The sequence below is a fragment of the Anser cygnoides genome, chromosome 7 (genome assembly GCF_040182565.1).
Source record: "Anser cygnoides isolate HZ-2024a breed goose chromosome 7, Taihu_goose_T2T_genome, whole genome shotgun sequence".
Classification (NCBI taxonomy): domain Eukaryota; kingdom Metazoa; phylum Chordata; class Aves; order Anseriformes; family Anatidae; genus Anser; species Anser cygnoides.
This window is the reverse complement of record NC_089879.1, coordinates 14013419-14020653: the sequence shown is the minus strand read 5'-3', so window position 1 is coordinate 14020653 and position 7235 is coordinate 14013419. Positions and strand designations below refer to the sequence as shown.

The following is a 7235-nucleotide window of genomic DNA, read 5'->3' as shown; positions in this document are numbered from 1 at the left end:
CCTCCCGCCGCGCCTGCACGCTCCAGCAGCTAATTGCCATTTCCTCCTGTCCCTGAGCAAAACCTGAGCGTCTCCACGCCTCGCCTCGCCTCTCTGCCCACCCCACGGAAGTCGGACGCCCGCGCACCGGGCTCGCTGCAGCCCTGCCCGGCGCAGCCTGGATGGACCCGGCCAGAGCTGGAGCGCTGCAGGAGGGAGCAGGAGGGAGGCTGGAGCAGCAGCACCGCCCGCACGGCAGAGATGCTGTTTGGTCTTATGCCGGGATGGGGGATACGAAGCACACGGTCCCCCGGGTCAGGTGCTAACCCCTGGGTTAGTGGGGGTGCCGCTCTCTCCACCTCGCTGCAGGCACGGCGACCTTCGTGGGGCAGCAGGGCGAGCAGCGAGCGGGTTCCCCGGGGGCTGCGCTCTCCTCGACCTCCCGTGGGAAGCGAGCAGGGCCCAGCTTGCTGGGGCTCCCACCAGGGTGGGCGCTGGAGCCTTTCCCCCCAGAAAGGCACCGAGGGGGGAGCACCCCCGCCACGGCATGGCACGGAGGGGACGCTGCCTGCGTGCCCGCTGTCCTGGGGAGAGGCCAGGCTCGGCTGGAGGCTGTGGGGATGGTTACGGGACGGCTGGTCTGTCCCATCCCGTCCCGTCCCGTCCCGCAGCAGCGCTCCCTGCCCACCCACGTGGCTACAAGCCCAAATTCGGGTTGCGCTAGCTCCTGGCCTCGGAGCGGGGTAATTAGTGCATGAGCAAAGAGCGAGCTGAGCCTGGTGCGCTCGACACTGCGTATTTACAGGCCCAAGCTTGCGAGGCTTTAATTAATTAACGCGAGTCATCGGCAGCTGGAAAGAGATCTATTTCCAGAGCCTCCGCTCACTCTGCTGCCCCCATGAGATTCTCCGAAGGAATTTAGGGCCCCGCTGGTGCGAAGGCCAGCCCTCGCCGCCTTCTCACGGCTTCCCGGGGGCCAGCACGGGGTCCCACCAGCCGCGGCCGGGAGCCGAACCCAGCCCGGCCCCGTGGGGAAGAAGAGGAGCCGCCGCAGTGCCCTGCCGGCCTGCCCAGCCCGGCTGCTCTTTAATTGTGCTTTGCTCTCACTGACAAAGCCGGGCTGGTTCCCACTGGGCCTGCCCACGGCCTGCTTCACCCCTCTGATGCCCAGCCAGCACGGATGAACCCCATCTTCTGCCCGTGCCCCCACCCCAGGTGACCGGTACCTCTAACACGCCCCCGGCGCCCCGATGCGTTGCAGCTGGGCTCTCCCCATCACACGCACTGAGCCCCAAATTCACCTCCTTTGGTCCGAAACCGCTTGGCGCGGCCGCCTCTCCCTCGCCCCGAGCGGGAGCAGAAGACAACCCCCAGCCCGGGGATTTGGCTCGCTGCCGCCGCCAGTTACAAAACCTCCTCGCTCGGGGAGCTGGGGATTTACGAAACCCGCAAAGCACCGCGAGCCCCGCGCTCGAACCATGCCAGCACGCGCCGTGCCTGCTGGGCTCCCGGCCCCAGGGGGAGCCCCCTTGGTTTTTGGGTTACCTCTCCCCCTCTGCCCCCATCCCTCCAGCCAGCGGCACTGGGGATGTCCCAGCCCGGCCTTTCTGCAGAGCGCCGTGGGCGAACCCTGCCGAGCGCCCCGCATCGGCCCTGGGGTAAGCGCCCCGGCGGGCACAGGGCACGGCAGGCGCGGGGATCCTCTTCCCTTTGAGCCCTTGAGCAAACTTTCCAAACCACTCTTCCTCCTTCGGGCCGGGAGCCAGCGAGGAAAATTACAATTGCTGAGGGATTTGTCTGAGAAAGTTGCGACGTGCCAGAAGGCAGCGGCACGGCCTCCGCTGCCCCAGCTCCAGCTCAGGGCTCGGTTTCTTTTACGGACGGGACCTTTCCCCCCTGCTCCACGCAGAGCAGGGTTGCTGTCCTCGCTTCCCACACGACCCGTTGCCCTATTCCCCTCCTGCAAGCGTCTGGCTGTGAAAAGGGGGATGCTTCGCCCCAGCCCCAGCAGCCCCAGCCCCACAGCGTGGTGCCAGCGCCTATTTCCAGCGGGGAGAAGCAGCTGAGTCACGGCAGCCTCTGCCTGCCTTCCCCTGCCCTTCTGCCGGGGGGCAAGGCAGGGGAAGCCCTTCCCAAAGCCCTTCCTGGCCGGTCCGGACGGACAGATCGCATACGGCTAGGCTAAACCAGTGGCAGAGGGGAGAGGAGAGGGTCGCAGAGCACCAGCGGGAGCAGAAACGTTCCCAGGGGCGAGCGGTGACGGCAGAGACGTGGGCAGCTTGTTCTGGCCGCGGGGCAGCGGCCTCCCCCCGAGCCAAACTGACCCCATCCGCGCTGCGAGGGAACTGGCGGCACAGTAAATAACCCGCCAGCACCGGCAGCCGAAGCCGAGCTCGTACATCACTCTCACGGCTTCCCTTCGTCTCTGACACTTTGATAGGGGCGAGGGGGCGGGGGAAGGCGAGGAGCTTCCAAAATTTATGAGCTCGGGTTTAAAAATACATCCCCGAGCAGCGCCGCGGAGCTGGGGAGGAGAGCAGCTTGAAGGCTGCCTCGGGGAGCGAGGGCGAGCGCCGCGCCTGCCTCTGCAGGAGGGATTTGGGAATTTGGGAAAGATTTGGGAGACCCGCGTGGCTGCGTTGCAAACGGCGTCCCTGTGGGGATCTCTTGGCCAGGCACGGTTATCCACGCAGTGCCGGACAGGTCTGCTGTGAAATGAAAGGTAGGGGCAACAAAATACCTGCTGAAATCCCTCCAACCCTAAATAACACCATCAGCCACAACACAGGTCGGGTCAGGATCTCACCTCCAGCCTCCTGCAGCTCCCCCTCTCCGAGCTCCCCACGTGGCGAGGGGCTCCCGGCCTACTCCAGGCACGGGCTCCTTGGAGCCCGCAGCTGGGATTTGGCGGAAACCTCTCTGCCACGGGGAATCAGGGGTCGAATGATAAAGCCGAGGGGACGTCAGGAAGAAGCACGGCGACGTCCAAGCCCTTGGCCTTCACGGCCAGACTCTGCCCCAGCGGGGTGCCGCGGAACGAGCGGCTGAAAAACGCTGCCCCGTCCTGAAAAGCATTTAAAACCAATTTAGGCTGAGTGACAACGATGCTCAAAGCAGCAAGAATTTGTCTGCTGAGACAAAATGAGCTATTTCGGTCTCGCCTTTGGTTTTAGTTTCCCTTTAAAGTCGGGAGGGCTGACAAACGCCGAGCAGGCAGCCTTCCCGGCACGGCCCCCAGCTCCCACCCTCCGCCGGGGGGATGCTGGGCGCACCAGGACGGTCCCCAGGGCCACCGCCGCATCTCCGCGCCGTGCAGCAGCGCCGAGGGCGATGGTTTTGCCATGGAAACATCTCCCTCCTAACAACACAGCTATCAGCACGCGTCCCAAAGGCAGCCCGGCTTTCATTGCGTGCTGATTTTTGCTTCCATCCGAGGAACACTGGAGCCCTACCCTCTGCGTGCTTTTATTTTAAAGTTTGGGGTTAATCCTTCAAAAGCACAGCATGGGCCCGAGGCTCCTCTTACATGGCCTCGTGGGGAGAACTTTGGGGGGCTCTTTAGACACGGGCGACGTTTCAAATGCCCAGTGTTAAATGTTGGAGGGGAAACAGGCAACTTATGTGTCCCCAGCCTAGCTCAAAGCCAGTGAAATTTCTCCTCTGCAGCCTTTGGTAATTGATTTGTTTCTCACTGGTACCTCCGCCCAGGACTGCTCAACCAAGTTAATGTATTCCAAAGCTGGATTTATTTTTTTTTTTCCCCCTTACGTAATCAGATTTTGGGAAGTTGCACTGAGACGCCTCACAAACAGTTTTTGTCCTGGGGTGTTTTCAGACCGGGCAGCACTCATCGCATCCTGGCGCTCTCGCGCATCTCCTATTACGTGACGGTACAAACGGGGCGCGCAGGAGTCAGCTGAATTCCTTTGATTCATGTTCCTGCGTATCCGCACAGCTCATTTACCTTTATAAACAAAACAAAAAGGGAGAGAAGAGAAGAGGAGGGAGCTATTAAGAAGGACGGTGGCAAAGCCGGCAGGGCGCACGCCGGAGGGCTGGGTTAATGAGCTCCGCGTTCCCTCCCCGGCTGTCTGGAGCCAGCGCCGCTGTCCCAGCAGGGCTGACGCTGTCCCCAGCAGCCAGCACCTCAGGACCCACGGGCACCCCGCAGCCCTGGCTGCTGCCACCAGCCCCGCACGGGCATGGGATGCTGGGGGGGGGGCTGTGGGGCTCCAGCCCCCCGGTGCCACCACCCCCAGCGGTGTGCGAGGAGCGCGGGGGGTCCCCCTCCTACCTGGACACGGCTGCGCTTCAGGGAAGGCACGAAATAGGGAGGCATCGATTTTGCATCGCACACCAAGGCTGAGCCACGCGCCCCCCCCCCCCCCCCCCCGCCCGCAATGTCACCAGCGCCTCCCCTGCAAGGACACTGCCACGGCGGGGGAGCGGGGACGTGCGGGACGCCCGTCACCGTCGTTTATTCCTGTCATTTCTGACCCGCAGGGTAAGAAGAACATCAGAGCGCTGCGGGCACGGAACAACCGGCTTTGTAGGTCGTATCAGCGCGTAAAGCCCCATTAGGAACCGCAGCACGAAGCGTGAATAATGCTCCCTTTATTCCACCATACACCTCAACGCCCTTTAAATAAATGTAGACGGTTATTTACGGACTGGGTTTGGATGACACATCTTCTCGGGAACACGGCACTACAACGGAGCTGGAGCAGTGAATTTGCTCTCACCCCTGTATACAAGTCAGAGTAACCGCAGCGCTGATAGGATTAGGGATTGCCCAAGGGATCCCGGGCTAAAGAACAGCGGGGAGACGGCTGTAAATCCGACACGCGCGGATTTACGCGCTGCCTGCTAGCCGAGAGCCGCAGGGGAGCCGTCCTCTCCTGCCACCCCCCCGCCACGAACAGCGGGGCAGGAAGGACTTTGAAGGGCTCCAAGACTGGGAAGGGACCTTCGAGAGCCAAGTGGATCATTTCTGGAAAGCAGCGAGCAGCCCAACCTTGGCGGCCTCCCTTAAATCCTTTCAGCAAGTAACAACAGCGATTGCCAAAAATTATCTGATAACGCAAAGCCAGGGAGGGACAGCGAGCCCTCCTCTCCCAGGCACACTGAACTCCCTTTCGTCTTTGCGACCACAAAAGCCACGCTCTCGGCTGGAGCAGGGCGAGGTTGCCCCCAAGAGGCAAATCCGACACAGCAACCACAGAGGGAAAACGCTGAGTTCTGTCCCGAAGAGACCGCCTTGCCCTTATTTTTCCTTCTCCACTATCTGCAATCATCTACCGGACGGGTGGGAGAAGAGAAGAAGGTCGCTTTTGGTGTGTGGCTGGTTGGCTTCACCGTGTTCTGCTGGAGATCCTGAACCATAAGACATGTTTCCAAGTCTTTCTTGCCATGTCATTAAGGATCAAAAAAAAAAAGACGCTGGGTTTTCTTCAGCCACGTGAGATGTGGTCACAGGGCTGTGACACCTTCAACAGCCACTTCTCGCAGGAGCAGGAGCAGAGAGACAATCGTGAATGTGGCACTTTGGAAACCGAGATGGCGTGACACTGACACGAAACCTTTTGCTCACCCCTAATGTAAAAGATGAAGGCAGCCCAGCACGTCGGACCAGAACCCCAGGGCCTTGGGGGGTGCAGGAGCAGGACAGACGTGGGGATGCCTCCCGGCACCGTCCCGCACCCTCCAGGGATCTGCAGCTTGAAGCGTTCTCAGCCAGGGACGGCCACTTTCATTCCGTAGTCCCTGATGGGTTTTTCTGCCACAAAACACTTTTTGAATGTCTTGGCTTTCAGCGTCCCCAGCATCCTGAGGCGAGAAGATCCCCAGCTCCACCATCTCCTTCTGTTCGCTTTGAGCCTTCACGCTAATAAAAGCACTACAGAGTCTGAAGCCAAATTACAGAGCGGAGTTGAATAACTTCTCTCTCTCTGCCCTTTTTTTTAGGCCGTGTGATTGTAGAGCTCCCATTTTACCTTCCAGCATCACGACTATTACCCACTGCCGAGCCGAAGAGACGCAGCCTACTTAGAGGACGGCGACTTGCTTTATTCCTACCCTATGAGCACACACGTACGCAGGCTCCCTCCCCAAAGGGCTAAGCCTAGAGGCTGATACACCCCAGCGAGGGCTGGAGCCACTCTCTGAGCGCCCACAGCCAGCGGAGACGTGCCCAAGGTACTCACGGCAGCTTTGCCGGGCTCCTCGTGGTCCCCCCGCGGCACAGCCCCACATCCCCGGCACGGGGCGCACGCTGCGGCGCCCAGCTCACCGCCAGCTCCGAACCACAAGGGGCATCTCCGGCACGGCCGCTCCTGCCAGGCTCTCCATTACGAGGAAGGCCGACACAGTTTCTCGGCGAACAGCAGCCGCGTCCTGCGGTGAAAAAAAAAAAAAAAAAAATACAGAATGAGGGCAAGGGAAAAATGGGCTAATAAGAAGAGAAAGTCAGCCGGAATGAAAAATGCGCTGTGCTGCGCAAACTTTGCCGAAACGATGGAGCCCAAATGCTGAAGAAATAGGTTAGTACACGGGGGAGGGAGGGAGGCAATGCTCCATAAACGTGTAGGGGAATTGATACGCAGCACAGCTTGCAAGCAGTCCTCACCTGCCAGGCCTCTCCCCACAGCCAGGGTCAGGGCAGGGGACACAGATTCGGTTTCAGCACGCAGATCAGTGCGTCTACAAGCCTGACTGATGCTGTCTGAAGAGCCTGCAGCTGCCCTGCGTGATTTACATCGCCTTTATGAGAGCCTGCAGCGTGAATAAAGCACAAAACGTAATGCCTAGCCATCCTCCTCTCCCCACCGCCGAGCCTGACAGCTTTCAGCTCTTATTTTTATTCCAGCAGCAGCCTGGTGGTCAGCCTGCAGAGGAAATGGACCTCCTGCTACTGCCCGAGCTGCAAGAGCCAGGACTTTCATCTCGAACCAAGCTTTGAGAAAAGAGAGCCAGAGACTAAGCGGCCAAGCCCTGGAGCCTTTAAGCCAAGCCCCAGTTCCCAGCACTTGCCACCCCGGGGAAGGGCTGTGGCCCTTCGACAGCTCCAGGGCTCCCCCCGGGCTGGTGGCAAAGCCTGAGACGCCTCGATGTCAGCCAAGGGAACGTTTCCAGTTGTTCCATCTCCTTCCCTATTACTGCCCCCACAGGGAACAGGGATGCTGGAGGAGACAAAACGTTATTCAGCAGGCTGAGAGAGGGGAGGCAGTCGAAGAACTACAAGGCACCCGAAAGCTGCT

At 60.6% G+C, this 7235-nt stretch overlaps 1 long non-coding RNA gene across 1 annotated transcript; it reads right to left on the bottom strand.

Annotated features, from left to right (window-relative positions):
* Positions 1 to 3706: 3706 nt before the first annotated feature.
* On the bottom strand, positions 3707 to 6176 carry LOC136791221 (uncharacterized). The gene is made up of 2 exons (XR_010832713.1): positions 4274 to 6176; positions 3707 to 3943 (listed from the first exon to the last, which is right to left on the bottom strand). It is a non-coding gene; the product is annotated as an uncharacterized lncRNA (long non-coding RNA).
* Positions 6177 to 7235: the final 1059 nt, after the last annotated feature.